This window comes from Phyllostomus hastatus, unplaced genomic scaffold (assembly GCF_019186645.2).
Source record: "Phyllostomus hastatus isolate PE091 unplaced genomic scaffold, TTU_PhHast_1.1 phas_contig_17, whole genome shotgun sequence".
NCBI classification, from domain to species: Eukaryota; Metazoa; Chordata; class Mammalia; order Chiroptera; family Phyllostomidae; genus Phyllostomus; species Phyllostomus hastatus.
In genome coordinates, this window is record NW_025333664.1 from 2,408,537 (window position 1) to 2,431,242 (window position 22,706).

Below are 22,706 nucleotides of genomic sequence, written 5' to 3' on the forward strand. Positions count from 1 at the left end.
CTTGCCGCTCGTCCTTGGAACCCAAAGACCATTGAGACTGGCCCCTGGCTGGCCAGGGGGACGCCCGGATGAGGTGGACGAGGCGGACGGGGCCAGATCCTGGTGGGGAGTTAGGTTTTAACTGAGGGCTTTTAGGAAGGGTTTGGAGCACTGAGCATGGAGTTTGCACGCAGTAGGTGCCCAGCAAGTATTGGTTACTCTGATGAAGAAGAAGCGTTTGGGGGGTTTTGGTTTTGCTCGCTTTGAGGGAGTGGCAGGGCCCTATCTGGGTGTTTGATGCCGTGTCCCATAGCTGATGGAAGCCTTACATCCGGGAGCCTGGAGGCGGGAGAGGATGTTAGGCCTTCGTGAGGGTTAACCGGGCTGAGCAGGGCAGCTGCTAACGCATAGCTGCTGTAAGATGGAGGTTCAGTCCAGAGAATGAGGCAGTCTTTGCGGGGGCGGGGCCCATAGCGGACCAGGAGGATGCTGAGAGTTGCAGTGAGCGAGCATGCGGGGACAGTACACCACGGAGCTGGGGAGTGCGGGAGGAGGGCAGGTTTCTGCAGGGGACCATCGTGAGTTCAGACGGGGACACACAGAACCGCACAGGTGCCGCCAGGACCCCCCCCCCGCCGCGGAGATGTCTTGCAGCTGGCTGGAGGTGGAAGTCTGAGACTCCAGATTCCACGCCTGAGTTCCAGCTTCCATTCATGGAATGAGAGCGTGTTAAGTTAATGAATGCCGCTGCTGAGGGCTGGTTTCAGGGTTCGTTTTCACGTACGCTCTGAAATGTTGCAAAGAATGGATGGCTGTTAAACTCCTACCTCCTCTCCTCTTGGGCTTTCTGTTTTAAAATAGTGCCTGAATTGAAGGCAAATTAATATATGTATAACTAATTGCTCCTATTGAAGCAGGGATTATTTAACTCACCTCTCCCTCAGTGAAAAGGTTACTCATTAAGTGAATTACCAAACAACCCCTAATGAAAGCATTACCTTCGGTAAGTCTCAACGATTTAGCATAATTGTGTCCATAGGTCTCGTCTCCTCAGATATTGTTGACTTGTTGAAAAGCCTACCTAAAATGTCCAAATTAGCTTGCATTACTTTAACATAAATACTCTAAAATCATTTAGGATGCTTTGCTGTTTAAGATAAATTTTGGTGGAAAATTTCCATAGAAACGAGGAGTCGGTTTCACCTCACCCATTCGAGGAGCACTTCCAGAGTGCACCTTCGTGGGGTCCTGGGCCGGGCTGAGCTGTGACCCACAGACACAGGTTAGTGCCAGCGTCAGAAGGGAGCACAGCTGTCTCTCAGGACAGGAAAAGTGCAGAGGGAGGAGGCCCGCGCGCCCGGAGCATGGAGGGATGCCTTTCCAGGGAAATGACATGTAGGCTGAGACTTCGGCTTGAACCGGGAGTACAAAGACAACAGGGCACAGGAGGGCAATTGCAGGTGGCAGAGAGGGGAAGTGGCCGGAGTGCGGACCTGAAAGCCAGGGCCGGGGGGTGCGGGGGAGATGCCAGAGAGAAAGGCCAGAGCCTACAACCTTATCAACCTTATCACGTGCAAGAGACTCGGCCTTTGTCCCTGTGGGCCCAGGTAGCCACTGGGAGCCTTGAAACACGAGAGGGGCGGGGTCAGATGGAGGGTTTGGAGGAGGGCGTCCTGGCTGCCCTGGGGAAAGGATCCCAAGGGGGCAAAGCAGAGGGTGGCAGGCCAGTGGGGATGCTGTTGACCAGATGTCCAGTGAGACTGGCTGGTGACCGAGGTTAAGGCAGGCCTGGGGATGAAAGGGACATGTTTGGGAAAGGCTCAGGAGGCCGGAAGACCGCGTCCAAAGGGTCTCCCCTGGCGAGTGCATAACACATAACCCGGATCCTCAAGTCCTTCATCTTCCGTCTGAGCGTCCGCCCACTCCCCTGTTCTGCGCCCTTTGTGCCACCGAACAGCGCCTGCCCAGGCCACCCTTTCCGCCACATTCGAAGAGCACTTCTGTCTTCGTTCTCCCTGATCTGTCAACACACACTGGCACAGACAGGCGTGACCCTCTCGAAATACTCGCCCTCCTCCGCGCCCGCAGCACCGCACCCGCCTGGCCTGTCTCCCGCCTCCACCGCTGGTCCTTCTCTGACGTCTTCCCCCGTCACCCCTGTTCATGTTCTCCGAGCATTTCCGTCCCCCGGGACCTGGGCTTGGCGTCCCCACTACCTCCCCTCTTTTCCTAAGGCGTCACATCCTTCCTGCATCTGCACAACCACCACCGCTGGGCCCAGAACTCTCAACTCTGTACCTCTAACCCTCGTGTCTTCTCTGATCTCCAGACCTGTGTATCCAAGTGACCTAATTCCCCCTTGACCTCACCACCGGGGTTCCCCACGGACACCTCAGCATCTCTGTGAGGGCCCCAGCATGGCCCTTCTGCAGGAAATGGGGCCGCCAGCTCCACAGTCCCCAATACCGATCACCTGGAAGTCACCCTCAACTCCCATTCGCCATCCGACCCGAAGGCACCGCCTGGGTCAGTTCCACGTTAAAAGCGCACCTCCCACCCTGGCTGGTGTGGCTCAGTGGATGGAGCGCAGGCCTGTGAACCAAAGCACCACCGGTTTGATTCCTAGTCGGGGCACATGCCTGGGTTGCAGGCCATATTCCCAGTATGGGGAGTGCTAGAGGCAACCACACACTGATGTTTCACTCCCTCTCTTTCTCCCTCCCTTCCCCATCTCTCTAAAATAAATAAATAAAATCTTTAAAAAAAAACGCACCTTCCATCTCTCCGCATCTCTCATCTCCACCGAGCTTCCCCGCCCAGGTCCCCACTGTGTCTCACCAGCCAGCTGCGGTAGCCTCGCACGAGCCTGACCACACCCACCCTCGCTCTACCACAGTCCGTTCTCCAAACATCCACAAAGTTTCGCCTTGTTAAATTTCGCTAATTCACTTTATCAGAAAGAAAACCACCAAAGATTGCAAAAGTCCCCCTGGCTTTTGCTATAGTTTTGTCCCTATGAAACAAGCACACTGGACGGACATTTATGGAACTTCTAGATGGAGGGGGGAACAAGGAGCCCGAGGGGCGTCTCACTCGTGCCTTCGAGGAGCTGCGAACCCCGGCGGTCATGCACTCCCTGAAACGTGCCGACGAGGATGGCGTGCTGTCCGAGACGTGCTGAGACCGCTCTCTGCAAATCCAGGAGAGGACGACCTTATTTCCTGCTGAGACGGTCAGGGACTGTGTCTGGGAAGAAACAGCTTTTTGAGCAGACACTTCGAAGGGAGACAGGATTCGGGCATGTTGAAATTAGAGAAAAGGGCGTTTAGGGGGAAGGAACAAGAAGCAAGGGACATTCGGGGAGTAAGAAATGCCGCAGTTCACCCCCAGGAAAGGGTCGAGGGCCACGTGAGAGAACCCGAAGAGCAGTGTGGGGTCTGGGCGGGCCTGCCTGGGGCGGTGGGCTGAAGGTGCGAGCCTCCGGCTCCGCAGGGGACGGGCGATGGGCGGGAACTCCGAAAGTTTCCAGCGGGAGACTCCACGTACAACTTTACTCCGATGAGAACAGCCCAGCGACTGTGCACAAGGCGACTTAGAGGGGGCACAGTTCCCCTCCCTCAATTTCCGTTCTGTTGCTCCCAAGGGTTTCACTGCCCCTCGTGAGAAGAGGCAGGGCTCCAGCGTGAGACATCACAGACTAGGCCGTAAAAAAACGCCGCGACTTCCATCGTGCTCCCACTGTCTCTTTGGAATCCTCACTTTGGAGGAAGACAGACGCCAAGACGCTGGCAACCCTACAGACAGAAGCCCGTGGTAGCAGCTGAGGCCTAGGGCGGCCAAGGAAGTGTGGCTGCGCTCCTGGCAACGCCCCAGCTGACATCGCGAAGGCGACTCACGCGAGACCGCGAAGCAGAACCTCCCAGCTAAGGTGCTTCCAAATTTCTGCCCCACAGAAGCCATGAGATACTAGATATGTGTTGGTTTAAGCCAATACGTTTGGAGTCATTTCTTATGCAGCAGTAATTACCTTATACACGTTTCAGGACTATCCTTTCAAAACGTTCATCAGATGAGGTCCCTCCTCTTTCTGACACCCTCAGCGGCTTCCCATTTCAACTGGAAAAAAAAATCCAACTTTTTCTTCTATGTGGCCTGGTGACAGAGTGAGTGAGCCCCAATAATCCGGCCCCCCCAAAACGGGACAGAACTCAAAAGCAGCCACCGCAGCCCTCTGGACATGAAGACATACAACTGACCGAGAGCTGTTCGTTAGTGCCAGCTGCGGAGCTCCCGGCAAGAACAGCGTGAATCTGTGACTCTGTCGCCTGTGTGCGCCCCTGTGCGCCCCTGTTCTTGAAAGCACCTGGGGAAATACCGTTAACGACGGGCTTCTCACAGGAGACAGGGGAGACCGAAGGCAGGAGAATGACGTGCTGGAAACGGGGAGACGGAACAAACCGTCCAGCGAGCGTCCGCACCCAGCAGGCATAAAAGGCGACGGGGAATAAGCGCGTCTTCAGGCAAACTAGGTTAGACCAGAAGAACGTGTTGCCAGCAGACCCGCCTCTTGAGAAATACTGAAGGAGGTTCTTGAAGTTGAAATTAACACTAGACAGTGACGTGAATGCACCAGAAGAAATGAAGATGGCCAGAAATGGCAAATATAAAAATTCTGCAGATAGGTTGTATTTCTTCCTTGTCTTTGAAAAATGTATAAGTTGGGTGGGAGTGAAGGTGGGTTGGGGATAGATGGTGATGGGTGGAGACCACAGATAGCTATGTAATTACATATTATAATTACCAATTACATATATAATTGGGCAAAATAACTGTACCGCTCACTGCATGATTGGGTTTGTTATAGCCAAAAAAGTATGGGGAAAAAAAAATGAGACACATTGGAGCCAAGTTTCTGCATTTTATTGAAATTAAACTACTGTTCTTCTGAAGCAGATTGTGCTAAGTGAAGACGCATGTTATGATCCTGAGGGCTATCACTGATCAAATAACTCAAAAATAGTCAAAAGACCAACAGACAAAATCAAAGTGGCCCGTGAAAACACATTTAACATAAGATAAGGCAGTAAAGGAGAACAAGAGAGACATGAACAAGCAGAAAACAAACAGCGAAGTGACGGCCACAAGTCCCATCACGTTAGGAATGCCGAGAGATGTGACCCGACGGACCCCCTCGAAGACGGATGGCCAGACTGGATGACAGAGCGAGGCGCGTGGGGTCTCACTGCAGGCTGCCTGCGAGCAGACGCGTCACAGCCGCGAACGCACCCAGAGGTGGGACGCCAGGGGGTAGGAGAAAGTTCTGTGTGCAAACGAGAACCACAAGAGAGCTGGAGTTCTTCTATGAACCTCAGACAAATAGACTTGGAGACTTGGAAAAAAAAGTCGTAATGATAAACGGGCCGGAACGTGAGGAAGGTAACAACAAGTATATGTGTACGTGCGTGTGTCCGCCTCTGCCGGCCGTCCCAGAGTCAGTGAACGGGGGGCTGGCCGCCGTGAAAGGGAAGATTGACAAATCCACAGTAACGGTTGGTACCTCGTTTCGCCAGTCCATAAGCAGCAGGACAAAGAAGTCAGCGAGGGTGGGATTGCAAAATGGTGCAACAGTTATGGGAGACAGTATAGCGGGTCCTCAAAAAGGTATAAATACCCTGGCTGGCGTAGCTCAGTGGATTGAGTGCGGGCTGGGAACCAGAGTGTCTCAGGTTCGATTCCCAGCCAGGGTACATTCCTGGGTTGCAGGCCATAACCCCCAGCAACCGCACATTGATCTCTCTCTCTCTCTCTCTCTCTCTCTCTCTCTCTCTCTCTCTCTCCCCCCGCCTCCTTTCCCTCCCTAAAAAAAAAATAAATAAAATCTTAAAAAAAAAAGGTATAAATACGATCACTATAGGATTCCACTTCTGCGTGCAGACCCGAGGGAACTGCCAATGGGGTCGCGGGCTGTTTGCGCGCTGACGCCCACAGCGGCGCTGTTCACCGCGGTCCACGGGCAGAAGGAGCCGATGTCCGTCGTTGGACAAGTGGATAAACAGGTGGTCCGTCCGTACAATGGAATACTCCTGGGCCTTCAAAGGGAAGGGAATCCCGTCACCTGCTACCACGCATGGGAACGCCGAAGACATCACATTAAGGGAAATAAGCCGGTCACAAAGAGACACTGTGTGGGAACATTCCCCTTATTGGAGGTATCGAAGCAATGACATGTACGGCAAGAGAAAGGGGAAGGGTGGTCGCCAGGAGCTAAGGAGAGGGGAGGTCAGGGGTTATAGTTTAACAGGTGTGAGGCCTCAGTTCTGCAACGTGAGAAAGTTCCAGGACTCTGGGGCTCTGTATCGTAACAGGCTTGCTTAGTGTGTACCTAACACTACTGAACCACACACTTCGAAATGGTTAAGATGCGAAATGTCGTGTTGTGTGTCTTAACCACAATAAAAGAAAAATCAACGAGGATTTGGAAGACTTGCGCAACACTACCGCCGACTCGACCTGACATTTACGCAAAACACCCCGAGGCTGAAGGAGTCACGTTCTTTTCCATCGCGCAGGAAGAAACCTTTTTCACAAGTGAGATTCAGAATTTTACAGATTAAAACGATACGAAGTGCACTCTCTGGTCAGGCCCCTATTAAAATGGAACCCACGCCGGAAAGAGACCCGGGAAATTTTCAAAATCAAGCAGCATTTCTAAGTAACTTCCGGGTCCAAGAAGAAAGCCACGACAAGAGAAGGGACACTCGGAAGAGGATTAAAACAAAAACCACAACACAAGGCAATGCACGAGCTGTAACGGAAGCCGTGCTTAAAGAGAAATTTACAGCTGCCCATGCCTGTATTGGAAAAAGAAGAGAGGTCTCAAATCAATACCCTGAGCTCCCTGTTCAAGAAATTAGAAAAAGAACAAACTAAACCAAATCCAGAAACATATAGAACCTTTGTAGACCAGATGGAGTGGTCATGTGCGGCCTGTATGTCAGAAAGCGTGGCCATCAAAAGCTCCTAAATTTACATCTCCCCTAGTCAAAAAACTGTCCCGGTGAGGACCGCAATACCATGGCGTTGAGTCCGATTTCCTGAGTTGGAGACTCTGATAACACAGCCTGGATGAAGTGTCCGTCCCCGAATCAAGAAAATGTGGCTTGGCTGTGGCTGGGGAGCTCAGCTGGCTAGAGCATCATCCAGATATGCCAAGGTTGAGGTTTCAGTCCCCAGTGAGGGCACATACAAGAAGCAACCAGTGAATGCATAGATAAGTGGAACAATAAATCAGTCCCCTGCCCCTCTCTCAAATCAATCAATAATTTTAATGCCCTGGCTGGCGTAGCTCAGTGGATTGAGCGCGGGCTGCAAACCAGTGTCGCAGGTTCGATTCCCAGTCAGGGCACATGCCTGGGTTGCAGATCATGACCCCCAGCAACCGCACATTGATGTTTCTCTCTCTCTCTCTCTCTCTCCCTCCCTTCCCTCTCTAAAAATAAATAAATAAAATCTTCAAAAAAATTTTTTTAAATGTGGCCTGGAGCAAGAGAGAGCTATCCCATCATGCAAAATGGCTGCCAGAGGTTTTGTCCTGAATGGGTATTGGATTTTGCCAGACTTTTTCCTGCCTCTATTGATATGGTCCTATGATAGTTCTTTTTACAGCCGGTCTATGTGACGGGTCACTTGAATTGATTTTTGAATGCCGAACCAGCTTTGCGTACCCGGGATACATGTCACTTGGTTGCGGTATGCATTTAGTTTTGGATTTCAACATGCTCGTGTTTTGCTGGATCTCCGGTCCTGGGAGACGCCGCCTGCAGTTTTCTAGCGTCTTCCAGTTAGGGATTAGGGGAACGCTGGCCTCACAGCATGAGTTTTAGGAAGCATCTCGTCTGCTCTGTGCTCTGAAACGGGTGGTGGGGATTTGATGTCATTTCTGTCTTAAAGGTTTGGTAGAACTCACCTGTGAACTCCCCTGGACGGTTGCTTTCTGTTGGGGAAGGTTATTCCTCGTTGATTCGATTTTTCAAGTGGATACGGGACGACTTAGGGAGTCTCTTCTCGAGGAATTCCGGCAGACGGTATCGCTCAAGGAATCGGTCCGTTTCCTCTGGGTTATCACGCATGTGTGGGCAAAGAGTTGTGCGTAATGTTCCTTCATCATATTTTTACTTCCTTTATCGCATTATTCATTCCCATGGCATCTCAGCGACGTCTTCTCTTTCTTTTCTGATATTAGTCATTTGCGTCTTCTCTTTTTTTTTCCTACGTAGGCTGGCTAAAGGCGTGTCCATTGTATTAATCTTTTCAAATGATCAACTTTCGGTTTCGTTGGTTTTTCTCTATTGATTTCCTGTGTTCAATTCCACTGATTTCTGCAGTGGTTTTTGCGATGTTTCTTCTTCTTCTGGATTTAATTTGTCCTTCTTTATCTGGTTCCTAAAGTTGAAGTTCAGACGGTGGGTATTTGCTCTTTCTTCTCATCAAGCATATGCCTCTACGCTGGAAACCTTCCTGTAAGCCCGGCCCTCACCGCATCCCACAAATTTGGAAAACTCATATTTTCATTCAGTTCAAAATATTTAAAAACTTCTCTTGACAATTTTTTGTCCTACGTATTCTTTAGAAGTATGTTTTTTAACCTCCACATATTTGGGGATTTTCCAGCTGTCTTTCTGCTAATACTTTCTATTTTAATCTCATTGCGGCCTGAGAGAAGACATCATATGATTTTTTATTTTTTAATGTTCCCTTTATGGCCCAGAATGTGGTTTGTTTCTCAGGTTCGTGCATTGTTTTTTATGTTTTTCCTGCACAACACTAAAGATTTTGTTCTACGTGCTTCTTGCTTTCGTGACTTCTGAGAAGCCGATAACGTCCTTATCTTTGCTTCCTGGGAGGGAAGGCGGTTTCATTCCTCTGGCTTCTCTCAACATTTTTCTTTACCTTCGATTTTCTCGAGTTTGAATACGACGTGCCCAGGTTCATGTTTTCAGCATTGGTCCTGTCTGGCACTGTCTGACCTTCCTGTGCCTGCGACCTGGTGTCTCCTGTTCAGTTGAGGAAGTTCTTTGTTATGATTGTTTCCCATGATTTTAGGGGTTTTTTCTCCCCTGGCTTTTCCTTCTGGTGTTCCCATCACAGGTATGACACACCTTTCGTAGTTGTCTCTCAGTTCGTGGCTATTGTGTTGTGTTTTGTGCTTGTTTTTCCCCGTGTGTTCTTTCTCTTGGCTTTTCCGTTTGGGAAATTTCTGTCGCCGCATCCCCAAGCTCGGAGGTTCCTTCCTCTGCGGCCGAGGCCAGGGTCTGGGCCCACCTCGGGGACGCCGCGGCTTTGGTTCCCAAGCACCGCAGGCAGGCGTAACCTTGCTGGTGGGGGGTGTGACCTCCAATTTGTAAAATAAAAAATAACAGCCCTGGCTGGCGTAGCTCAGTGGATTGAACGTGGGCTGCAAACCAAAGCATTGCAGGTTCGATTCCCAGTCAGGGCACATGCCTGGATTGCAGGCCATGGCCCCCAGCAACCGCACACTGATGTTTCTCTCTATCTCCCTCCCTTCCCTCTCTAAAAATAAATAAATAAAATCTTTAAAAATAACAAAACAAACCCAAAAAACACAACGTTTTTGAAATGTAACAATATGAGGTCTGCCTGTACTAATGAGTCCATCAAAGGCATTTTTTGTTATAGTTTCTTTAATCTCCATCCTTTTTCTGTCCTTCCTGAGAATTTCGTTCTCTCTGCTCACATTACCCTTGTGTCCTTGCAGGCCGCCTACTTCTCCCGTTCAGACTGTTAGCTGGGGAGAGAAACATTAATATGAAAGAGAAACATCAATTGGTTGCCTCTTGCTTGAAACCCAGGCTTGTGCCCGGACTGGGAATCGAACCTGTGACCGTTCTGTTTGTACGACTATGCCCAACCCATTGAGCCACATCAGCCAGGGTCCCGCCTTTGAGTGTTTTGTGGGAAGGTGGACACGATGCACTGGGTAACGGGAACCACAGCCAACGCGCCTTCGGTTACGCTGCAGACGGGGCGGGTGGGGGGGGAGGCGTCTACAGTTCTATGAGTTACTCTGCCCTTTGGGGAGCCCGGGCCGGGGACTGTGAACTTTGCCAGCGTTCCTCTTCTGTCCTTCCACCCCCTGGGTGGGACAGGGTGGCTGGGGGCTGGAGCTGGGTGTCTCCCTCCTCCCGGTGGGAGGCGCAGGCCCCGTGGAGCTGGGTGTTTCCCTCGCCCTAGACCCCGAGGTTGGGCCTGATTAAACCCTTACAGGGGAGGCCGTGGGGCTCAGCGGTTTCTCCGGACGGCTGGCCTCGTGGAGAGCCAGGGCTTCAGCCCGTTGAAGAGCAGGATTCGCCGCTCCCCTGCCGGGAAGCCAGAGGGCACTTTGCTCGGATGCCCCTCGGGAGGACCTGGGGAAGCCCCCGGAGGCCAGAGCACGGAAGCGAGGGCCTCTCCTACCCCCCGGTCTCCCCCCGAGTTTTGAACTCTCGGAGTTGTCTACACGGAGGCTCCACATTCCTCGATGGAGGGTGGGAGTTGGGTGGTCCTGCCCCGGGGCTGGTCCCTGGGGAGGCGGCCGTGCCAGAAATGTGTCCTGCATCAGCCTGTGTGTCTCTCTAACTCGGGGGAGGGTGGGGGAGGGGGCAGCCACTTGCCCTGTGATCTAAGAGCCATGGATATTTCAGCCTGGTCGGTGGTTTTCCCTGCTTGGATGGGGTGGAGACTTCTCAGCTCCCTCCAGCCCTAATGGACACCCGTTTTTATTTGTAAACTGCATTTTGCATTTCTCATATGCATTTTATTTTATTATTATTATTTTACTTATTAATTTAGGGTGAGAGAAACAGCAGTTTTGTTTGTCATTTCTCATATTGATGCACTCACTGGTTGATTGCTGCATGTGCCCTGACCGGGGATCGAACTCACAACCTAGGTGTATTGGGATGATGCTCTAACCCACTGAGCTACCCAGCCAGGGCCTCACATACATTTTAGAATCAGCTTGTATACTTTTCCAAAAATCTTCCCAGGGTTCATAGGTATTTTACTGAACTTACAGCTCACTGTAGGTGGAATTTACATCTAGATAACACAGAGTATTCCCCTCCACCGCAAAACAAAACAAAAAAAAACAAACAGGCTCTTCCCCCGCATCCCTTAGGCCGGGGGGCTCCCCTCCGCGGCTGTTTGGTGTTGTTCAGCACGCAGGCCGGGCAGTGTTCTGCTCGACTTAGCCTAGGAGTTTCATGATCTTTAGTGCCCTTGTCAGTGGTACTTGAACATTTTTATTTTGTGATTGTTCGTGACCCGTGGCTAGAAATTTAATTGATTGAATTGGCCTTGTGTGCTGAGACCTGGCTTAGTGCAGCTATTAGTTCCAGAAGCTTTGGAAGCAGAATCTTTTGCATTTTCTACACAGACGATCGTGTCATTCACGGATGGAGCGTTTCATTGTTTACCCCAAACCTGCCAGGCTTTTGTTTCTCGTGCCCGCACTGGCGAGGGCCCCCTGTGCCGTGGGAGCGGCCAGAGTGGACGCCCTCGAGTTGTTCTTGCTCCTCTCTGTAACAGGAGTGCGTTTGATGGTTTTAGAAAAAGGACGCTTTTGAAAGTAAACTTTGAGCAGGTACAAAAATACATTTTCGTGTTTTGTTCTTGAATTGTGGAGAAAACCTTCAGTTTTTCAGTTAAATATAATGTTAGCTGTCAGCTTTTTGTTAATTGACCTTGATACCGTACTTTGCTGTGTATAGTGCACACGTTTTTGCCCAGATTTTGAGGGGAAATTAAGGATGCGCATTACACATGGGTAGTACTAATCCCCTATTTATCTAAATGTTTTTTGATTCTTTTATTTATGCTTATGCAGTAAAAGTGTAACTCTAGAAAGCAATAACAATATCTGTATGCAAAATAATACCCTTTATAATACCAAGGACAAGTATCACAATATACATAAATAAATCAATTAATTAATTAAAATGAAAGATTTTTTTCCTGAAAGTTTGGGCCCAAAACACGGGTCTGGATCCCACACAGCGAAATACACCATTCCTCGTGGGTGGGAAGTTTTCATCTGACTCAATGTCGAAGTGTGTCAAATGCTTTTACATTTTTCTTTTTTGCTTGTATTGAGAGGTTCATACGAGTTTTGGGGTGTTCTTCTTTTCTCTGTTGATTTACATTAATTGATTCTGGAGTATTGAACCAATTTTGCATTCTTAGGTTAATCTCCACTTTGTTGTAATGTATTATTATTTTTTATGCATTGCAGAATTCAGTTTGCCACGATTTTATTTCTCATTTTTGTATCTGTGTTCATGAGGAATAATGAACGGTCTGAAGGTCCCTTTTTCTTGTTATATTTATTTCAGGTTTTGGTATGGGGTAATGACCTCAAAAATGAATTAGGAAAGAATTTTTCTTCTCTTTTCTGGAAGATTTTGTGAGAATTTGTATTATTTCTTCCTTTGGTGTTTGGCAGAACTCACCCCTGAAGCATCTAGGCCTGGAATTTTGAAATTTCTGTTTTAAACGAATGCAGTTTCTGTACTGGATGCAGGAATAGCTGACCACCTTGTTCCTCTTTACTGAGTTTAGGGAGTTTGTGTCTTCCAAAGAGTGTGTCCATCTCATTGAATTTGTCAAATGTGTAGCTATAATGTTTCAAATGCTACTTGATCCTTCTGATGCCTAAGGTCTGCGGTGTGAGCTTGCTCACTCTTTCTCATCCTGCTAGCTAATGTCTCCGGTCCAGGGTCTTTTCTCCATCAGGCTGGAGCGTTCTAACTTTTATTGATCTCTCTGAGGAACCATGTTCTGGTTTGTTTGATTTTCTCTATATTTTTTCTGTTTTCCGTTTCACTGATTCCTGCCTCTGTCTCTAGTATCTGTCCTTCCTGCTCACTCTGGGTGAAGCTACTCTTCTTCTTCAAGGGGGTAGCACGGGTCACTGATCGGAAATCATGGGTCACTTTCCTCTTTCCTAGCACAAGTATTTAATGCTGTCGTTGTTTCTCTACGTGTTGTTTTAGCTTTACCCCACAGCTTTGATTGCTTGTGCGTTCATCGTCATTTAATTCAAAGCATCTGTAATCGCCCTTTGTGACTTCCCCTTGACCCATGACCTATGTAGAAGCGTGCAGTTTAGTTTCCGAACGTTTGAGGGTATTCCGGCTGGCGTTCACTCTTGGTTCCAGTTTAGTTCCTTTGTGGTCAGAACACATATTTCCTACTATTCCAGTTCTGTCAGATTCGTGGAGTGTGCCCTGCTTCCCAGAATGCGGGCTAGTTCGGGCGGCAGCCCCCGAGGCCTGGAAACAGGGTGCGTTCTGCTGTGCGAGCAAAGTATTCTGTGGGGGCACCCGGCTTTCTCCCTGCAAACTCCGTGTTGGTCCGCTTTCCTGTGTCTCACCCCCGAAACGGCCCTGCCGTTAAGGGACTGTAACTGGCCGGGTCATTTGCCCAGTCCTGTGGCCTCAGGGGCAGGGTCCTCTGACCGGCCGGCTTCAGCGTCACATGCCTGGCGCTGAGGATGGCTGCTCCCCGGAGCCGTGGGGGGCGCTGGCCAGGCCCCCCGTGGCTGCCGTGTGTCTGGGCACACTCATGACCCCCATCTGTCCACCGTTTAAGACCCCCCCGCCGTGCAGCTCCTAAAGGACTCCGAACTCGGACTTCTTTCGCCGGTGAAGACGACGCAAAGCCGCTTCCCGCGAGGTCACCGTCCTCGGCGCGGGTGTCCCGGGCGGCCCCCCCACCCCTGGCGTCACCGCACGCCGGAGCATCACTCCCTCTGCTTCCGGAGCCGGCGGGCTCGGTGCGCGGGCACAGTCCTACCCGCCGGGGACGCCTGGGTGCAGAAGGGCCTCCAGCTGCCCCTCAGGGCGGCTGTTCGCCCTGGCGGCTCCCGGCGCGTGGCCGCTGCTGCGCAGGGCGCCGTGCGAGCGCGGCGGGCGGCGGGACCGGCCTGGGCCTCCCGCGGGCGAGGACTTCGGGGAAGGGCTGTCAAGGAAGGGAGAGAACACGCGCGCGTGTGCGCCGAGTCACAAACACGCACCAGTGTGCAGGCACCGGGCCGCCGGTTCCCTCCGGCGGGGAGAAGCCGCTGGCGGGTTTGCTCCGAGCCGCCGCCACCTGGGCCGCACGGGCGCTGCGGCGCCGGCGGGCGAGGGCGTCCTGGGAACCCCCGGCGGACCTCCTGGGCGCCTTGGGTGGGTGGGGGGGCCGTGAGTCGGCCGTGCAGGGTGCTGGCTGCGGGGTGCCGGCCGGCCCTTCCTTCTCAGGGTCGCAGCGGCCTTCACTGCACCAATCTCCGGCCGCAGCCCTGCCTCCCCATGGCGGGCGACGCGGGTGCTCAGGGTCCTGAGACCCCAGCGAGGGGCATTAGCGTGGAAGGAGCATCCCCCAGACCAGGGGTCCGGGTGTGGGCGGTCTCCTGGGCTCGTGTCTCTTCTTTGGGAACATGAGGAAGAAGAGTTATAACGTGCCTTGGGCTTAGATATAGTCTCGGCCACCCGCCATCGCCCTTAGTCTGGTCCATGGCTCCGGACGAGGCAGCGACCCAGCATGAAGAACTGGGTAAAGGGCGTTGACTGTCTTGGGTCTTGACTGCGTCGACTCCTTCAAGGGTGCCTATTGTCACGAGACCTGGGCTGGCTTTACTAAGAAAAGGTGGGTGTGGGGGGCGGGGCCTGGCTGGTGGCTCAGTGGGTTAGGACAGGGTTCCGATACACCACCGTTGCCAGTTTGATCCCCAGTCAAGCCACATACAAGAATCAATGAATGGCCCCGGCTGGCGTGGCTCAGGGGATTGAGCGCCGGCCTGCGAACTGCAAGGTCGCCGGTTTGATTCCCAGTCGGGGCACGTGCCTGGGCTGCGGCCCTAGTGCCTGGTTGAGAACATGCCAGAAGCAACCGATCGGCATTTCATTTTTTTTTCCACTTCTTCTTTTTTATTTTAATTGTTGTTCACCAATCGACATTTCTTGCATGGTGTTCCTCTTCCTCTCTTTCTCCCTCCCTTCCCCTCTCTCTAAAAATAAATAAATAAAATCGTTTAAAAAATCAATGAATGAATGTAAAATAAGTAGAACAACAAATTGATGTTTCTCTCTCCCTCCCCCCCGCCCCGGTCAAAAAGTCAGTAAAAATCACCTTGGCTGGCGTAGCTCAGTGGATTGAGCTCGGGCTGCGAACCAAAGTGTCACAGGTTCAATTCCCAGTCAGGGTACGTGCTCAGGTTGCAGGCCACGGCCCCCAGCAACCGCACACTGATGTTTCTCTCTCCCCCTTTCTCCCTCTCTTCCCTCTCTAAAAAATAAATAAATAACAATCTTAAAAAAAAGAGGTACGATATATGAGATAGCAAATACCCTGTCTAACTTTAAAAAAATCAGTAAGAATCAATACAAATAAAAATAGGAGGGGCGTCACTTGTCACTCGAACCCCATCCCCTTCTCCGACGAGACGCTCCGCTGTGTGGACGGACCATGTGTGGTCTGTCCGGTTGCCGGTTGGTGGCCATTCGAGTCGTCTCCACTTTCTGGCCGTGATGACTAACGCCGCTGCCGTGAGCGTCCGCGTACAAATCTTTGCGTGAACACGTTTCTGTTTCTGCCGGGCACAGCCCTGGGAGTGGGGTTGCAGAGTCGCCAGGCAGTAACTCGGTGTTTGGGCTTTTGCAGGAGTGCCAGCCGGCCCCCACCACGGCTGCACCAGCCTCTGTTCCCATGAGCGACGCGGGAGGGTGCAGCCCCGCCAACCTTGCCAACACGTGTGCCTGTCGTGTTTGATGAGAGCTGTGCCAGCGGGCACCAAGCGGAGCGCGCTGCCTTTTACGTCAGCGTGAAGAGGAGGTGCATCGGCGTGCGTTTGCTTACTGTCGTACGGAGCAGCCCTGGGACACTGCAGGGGGTGCTAGCAGCCCCGGCTGCCCCCAGGGAAGGAGCTGGGGGCTGCTGGCCGGTGTGGGAGGGGGACTTCAGACTCTGTACACTGCATTACTGCACTTTAGAGCGTGTGGAAGTATCCGCTGTACAAATAACTAAATTAGTTGGAACCGAAACACGAATTAAAAACTACACATGCTGACTGTAACCTGTGGACACAGTGCTGGCACCTGCAGACAGAATCTGACCTGCCACCCACTTTGGTGTGGCCCGTGAGCTAAGTAATTCTTCCATGTTTAAACATTAGAGAAAAAAAAAACAATAAAATAAGACTCTTTCATAGCCCATGGAAATTATTTGAAATTCAAATTTCAGGGCCCACCAATAAACTTTTGTGGGGACTCAGGCATGCTTATCTTCAGCGGATGTTGTCCTGCTCCTGTGGCAAAGGTGAGTGAGTGTGACAGGGACGGTATGTGACACTCTTGTCACTGTCCCTTGCTGCTGGGAACAGTGCAACATGTACTTAGTTGTAACTCAATGGTATTTTGGGTGTCACACAATATCGCCATAGTGTGACTTTAAAGAAAATTAGCAGTGCGTGTCCTTGATGTCAAAACAAGAAAAGAAGTTCGATCCCCAGTCAGGGCACATGCCTGGGTTGCAGGCCACGGCCCCCAGCAACTGCACATTGATGTTTCTCTCTCTCTCTCTCTCTCTTTCTCCCTTCCTTCCCTCTCTAAAAATAAATAAATAAAATCTTTAAAAAAAAACAAGAAAAGAAGACAAAAGTGGGGTGTGAATGTCATGTCCGTAATGTGTAATGCAGGGTGGGTGACGCTGTTGTCCAATCACATGGCAGGGCGTCGTGTTCCTTGGGCAGTGACGCTGTCGCTGGCACAGAGTGCCTGGTGCACCCACCCACAGTACCAGACTGAGCCATCCTTGAAAGATCTCCAAATCGCAGGAAAGTAATAGTCAGAAAAATGAGAAGATTTCAAACCATATCTCATGACAGACATCTTCACACAAATAAAAAATTAGAAAGTATCGGTTACCAAGTCCTGGACGGTGTGGCTCCGTGGATTGAGCCCCGGCCTGAGAACTTAAAGATCACTGGTTCAATTCCCAGCCAGGGCACATGCCTGGGTTGCGGGCCAGGTGTCCAGCTGAAACATTTGAGAAGCAACCAGTTAATGTTTCTCTCCCACATCGATGTTTCTCTCCACCTCTTTCTCCCTTCCTTCTCCTTTCTCTAAAAATAAGTAAAAATAAAATCTTAAAAAAAAAGAATTGGCTACCAATATAAGTCATCAAGTGGCTGTTTGGTTAGCCAAGAAGGAAAGCCGTTTGTAAGCACTAACTTAATTAAATGGTGTTTGATTACAGCAACTGAATAAATGTGTCCAGGGGGAAAAAATGTTGAAGAACATTAGCCTTGCGTTGAGAATTGTTGCTTGAAGAGTTTAGGACTTCCAGAGCGATAATAATTTACAAACAGGGCAGCTGCGACCACTCAGTCCTTGTTTATTCGAGGAGACGTAGGTTAGCAGTGACCAAAGGGGCGGTCTCCATGACCCGCCCACACTGAACAACCACAGGGGAGAGTATTTCCCAAGATGGAGATGTCTTCTTGCAGAATAAAGTCTTTAATTCCTTTGAAAAATGTTAATATGAGGCTAATTAGATTAGAACGGGGGTCCGGATGGTAATAATAAGAAGAAGAACAGAACCCTAACTGGCCACGGTGGGGGGCAACTCGAGGATGAACATGCGACTTTGGGAACTAGGAAGTCAAGAGGCAGAAGCGGGCGCGGGCCTTGCCTGCATGCCCTACTACACACACCGGGCGCTCGGGGAGCCGGTGGCCGCGCAGAGGAAGCTTTCAAGAAGCATCCCCGCCCACGGGCACGGAGGGAAGGAATGCTCCTGTTGGTTTCTGGGCGCATCTTCACCCCTGAGGAAGTCACGAGCATAGACAGGGAACCTCAGCTGTGCCTTTAACAGAGAGAAAATGAGACATCGTGTTCTGCCGGATGGATAAGGCGGCACCACCCATGACGCCTTCTGGCCAACGGCACCCGACCTGGGTCGGAGGGAGCCTCCAGGCCAGTGCCCGGTTCACGAGAGACAGGACGGAGGACCGTGTTAGATGGTAGCAAAATCCAAGCAGGAGGAAACAAGTGTCTCAAGGAACTAAAAAGGGAGATGGATGGGGACCCACGCACTCACAGGAACTTGAGAGTTACATCCGGGAATCTTGGTTTCAGCTCTTTAGTTGTTATTTTTCGAGCAGTTTTAGGTGTGCCGCACACTGAGTGGAAGGTTCAGAGGTTCCCCCCTTCCCCCCATCCCCCACCCATGTGTGCTGGCCTGTCATCGACACCCCTAGCCAGATGGTACCTCGTTACAACCAACGATCCTGCGTGGCACGTCATTATCACCCAGAGTCCACAGTTGACACTACCACTCCCCCTCGGGGCTGCACGCCGCATGGGTCTGGACACGTGTACAATGACACATAACTGTCATTACAGTATCACACAGAGTAGTTTCACTGCCCGAAAACCCTCTGTGCCCCGCTTACTGATGCCCTGCCTCCCGTCTTCAGCGCCTGGCAACCACCGACCCGTGCTGTCTCCGCAGCATCACCTGTCACAGAATGTCGTGGAGTTGGAGCCCGGCAGCAGGCAGCCTTTCCACTCAGTGACATCTGTAAGGTTCCCCCTTGTCTTTCCACGGCTCTGTGGCACATTCCTTTTTAGCACTCGGTACTATTCCCCTGTTGGATGGACCGTGATTTACTTACACGCCACCTACGGAAGGACTCTTGGTGGCTGTCAGCGCCTGTGAGTTACGTGTAAAGCCTCCATCAGCGTCTGAGTGGACAAAAGCTTTCAGCTCCTGGGGGTAGACAGCAAGGGGTGGCGTTTACCAAGGGGGCGGTGGACTGCAGAGCCAGAAGATGATTTGTTTTGGGAGAAGCTGGCACACGGTCTTCCGAAGCGTGCCTACCGTCTGTGGTCCCACCAGCAGTGAGCGGGAGTCCTGGCTCTGCACCCTCAGCAGCGCGGGGTCCGGCCGGTGTCCGGGAGTTCGCCAGTTCCAGCAGGCGTGCTCTGGTGCTGCACCGTGGTTCTGGTTTTTACTTCCCGACGACACAGCGTGTGGGGCTGCTTTTCCGTCGCTTGTTTGCCATCTGCGAGTCTTCTTTGCTGAGTTATCTGTTAAGGTCTCTGGCTCATTTAAAAATATTATTTTGTTTGTTTTTTTTGTTCATTTGTTTCCTTAGTATTAAGCATTAGGAGGGGTTTTTTGTATATTTCGGATACGAGTCCGTTAGCAAATGTGTCTTTGGGAAACAGCTTCTCTCTTTCTGCGCCTTATCCGCTCGTTCTGCTGACTCCGCCTTTGGCAGAGCGGAAATGTTTAACTTTCATAAAACCCATCTTCTCAGTTACTTTTGTATGGATCGTGTCTTGGTGTTTCAGGTAACAGGGCATCGCCACATCCAAGGTCGCCTTGGCTTCCTGCTGTGTCACCTCCCAGGAGGTGCATACGTCTGAGTTTTCCCCGGAGGCCTGAGACCCCCTTGAGCTGGTTTTCGTGACGGGCGTCAGCTCTGTGTCCAGGTTCATTTTCTGCAGGTGGAGCTGTTGGCTGAACAGGCCGAATTCTCTCCCTCGAGTCACCTTTGCCCCTTGTCAGAGATTGGTTTGCTCTGTGCACACAGCCCGGTTCTGAGCCGTCCGGGCCGTTCCTTGGATCCCGCAACCTGTCTTTTGCCCATCCCACCCCCCCCCCCGCCCCCGTCTCGATCACAGTAGGCTTACAGGAAGTCTTGAAGCAGGATGATGCTGGTCCCCCAACTTTGTTCTTCCCTTCCAATAATGTGTTGGCTCTTCCAGGTCTTTTGCCTCTCTGTGCAAATCTTAGAAGTGGTTTGTTGATACCAACAAGATAACAGCTGAGGCTTTGACCGGGAGAGCAATGAATCTGTAGACCCGTTTGCGGGGAGCTGGCAACCTGACGATACCGAGCCCCCCTCCTCCTCCTCGGGAACACGCGCTCCCTCCCTCTGTGCAGTTCTTCTTCGGCTTCGATCCCCGGACTGTGGTCGTCCCCTCGGGCCGATCTCCTGCGTCAGTTCACCCCTAAGCACCTCACTGTTGGGGAGCTAATGCGAACGGTACTGTGTTTTCAAAAAACCCGACTGCACCCGTCATGGCGTCATTGCTGGTGTACAGAAGAGCAACTTCATTCTGTATTTTAAATTGGTAGCTGGTAAACTTGCTGTAACTGCTTATTAGCTCTAGTGGTTTGGGTTTTTTTTTTTGTCAATTCTTTGGATTTCCTACATAGATGATCTTGTTATCTGCAAAGAGAGTATTATGTCTCTCTTCCTAATCTGCATACCTTTTTACTTCCTTTTCTTGCCTTATTGCATTAGCTGGAAATTCCAGGACACGCTGAGAAGCAGGGGTGAGAGGGGACACCCTTCTCTCATACTTGACCTTGGAGGGAAAACTTTGAGTCTCTCACCATTAAGTAAGGGGTCAGCTGTGGGCTTTTGGTGCATATTATTTTATTGTTTTACTTTACTTTGTTATTGCATTTCTTCCATCACCATTTACCCCCCCATACCCTCGTCCACCCCCACCTGTAGATTTTCTTTACAAGTTGAGTTTCCCTCTATTTCTAGTTTACTAAGATTTTTATCAATTATGGGCGTTGGATTTTGACAAATAATTTTTCTGCATCTGTTGATTGGCCACGTGACTCTTTTTCACTTTTAGCCCGAGGACGTGATGGACGGCCCTCCCAGGTCCGCAGATGAGGGGCCGGCCTCCCTTGCGCGCCTGGGACGCATCCCACCGGGTCACGGTGTACAGTTCTCTCCATACGTCGCTGGATTATGTGCTGACGCCTTGTCATAGATGTTTACCTCTGTGTCTATGAGAGAGATAGATTTGTGGTTTTTCTGTAATGTCTGTGGCTTGTTGTTACAGTAACGCTGGCATCCCGGGGTGAATGCGGAGGTGTTTCCTCCCCTCCTGCCCGCTGAAAGCGACAGCGGGGAATCAGTATCGTTTCTGCGTGAAGGTTTAGTACAGTTTCCCAGTGAGCCCATCTCAGGCCATTGCTTTCTGATTTGGGACGTTGTTAATTACTGATTCAATAGCTTTAAGATATAGGACAAAAGTAGGTTTACAGTTGTTCACATGGAAAACAATATAGTAACTAATAAATAATAATATAAGAATAAGCTCTGTGTTTCACGTACTCAACTATAAACCTATTTTTGCCCCAACCCATATATAGGTCCGTTTAGATTGTCTGTTTGTTCTTATGTGGGTTTTGGTAGATTGTATCTTTCAGGGAACTGATCCATTTCATCTAGGTTATCATATTTCTGGGCAAAGCGTTCATACTATGCCTTTAATATCCTTTTACTCCTTATACAGTCTGTAGTGATGGCCCTTCTTTTATTCCTGATATTAGTAATGTATATCCTCCCTCTCTTTTTCTTACCCTGGCTAAAAGCTTATTGATTTTATTCATCTTTTCAAATAATCAGCATTGGTTTCGTAATTTTCTCTAATAATTTCCTATTTTCAATTTTATTGGTATCTGTTCAAATTTCTATTGTTTATTTTCTTTTGCTCCCCTTAATTTGGTTTCTTTTTCCATTTCCCTCAGGTGGAAGCTAAGGTGATGAGTTCTGGATGTCTCCTCTTTTCTTGCATGTGAATTCAGTGCCGTGAAGTTCAGTGCTGCCACTGTTGTTTTAAATATTCCTGAAACGCACAGCTTTGGCTGTATCCCAGCCATGTTGATAAGTTATTTTCATTTTCTTTTTTTTTAAAGATTTTATTTATTTATTTTTAGAGAGGGAAGGGAGGGAGAGAGAGAGAAACATCAATGTGCGGTTGCTGGGGGTTATGACCTGCAACCCAGGAATGTACCCTGGCTGGGAATCGAACCTGGGATACTTTGGTTCCCAGCCCGTGCTCAATCCACTGAGCTACGCCAGCCAGGGCTTCATTTTCATGTATTCAAAATGTTATCAGTTTTTCTTGAGATTTCTTCTTAGACCCACGTGTCAGTAGAATTGTGTAGTTTAATCTCTATGCATTTGGGGATCTTCCCGTTAATCTTTCTGCTTTTGAGTTCTAGTCATTGAGAGGAGACATTGTATGATTTCTGTTCTTTTCAGTTTGCGAAGGCGTGTTTCCGTGGCCCAGAGAGCGTTCCATGTTAGCGAACGCTTCTTGTGAGCTTGGGGAGAACGCATAGTCCTCTGAAGTTGGGTGACACAGTCTGCAGATGTCAACTGTATCCAGGCGCCCCACGGTGCCGCTGAGTTAACTCCGCCCTTCCCGATTCCCCGCCTGCCGACGTGTCCCCTTCTAATAGAGGGGTGCCGAACTCTCCGACTGTGAGAGTAAACACACCTGTTTCCCTTTGCCCGTCTACCAGTTTCTGCCCCACGTGGCCCGACACTCGGCCGTCAGGCACACGTAAACTAAGAATTGTCACGTCTTCTAGGAGAATCGACCCCTTTGCCGTTATGTAATGCCCTCCTGAGTCCCTGGTGACGTTTCTGAACTTTTCGAAGCCTGCTCCATCTGGAATTAATATAGTGCCTCCTGCCTTCTTCTTATTGGTGTTAGGACAGTGTATTTTTCTCCATCCGTTTACTTCCAAAGCACTCGCGTCTTTAACGTGGGTTTCTCGTAGACAGTGCGCAGCCAGGTCTCCTGTACCCACTCCCACCGTGTCTGCGTTTTGCGCCTTGCTGCACTTGGACGCTGGAGTGCGAA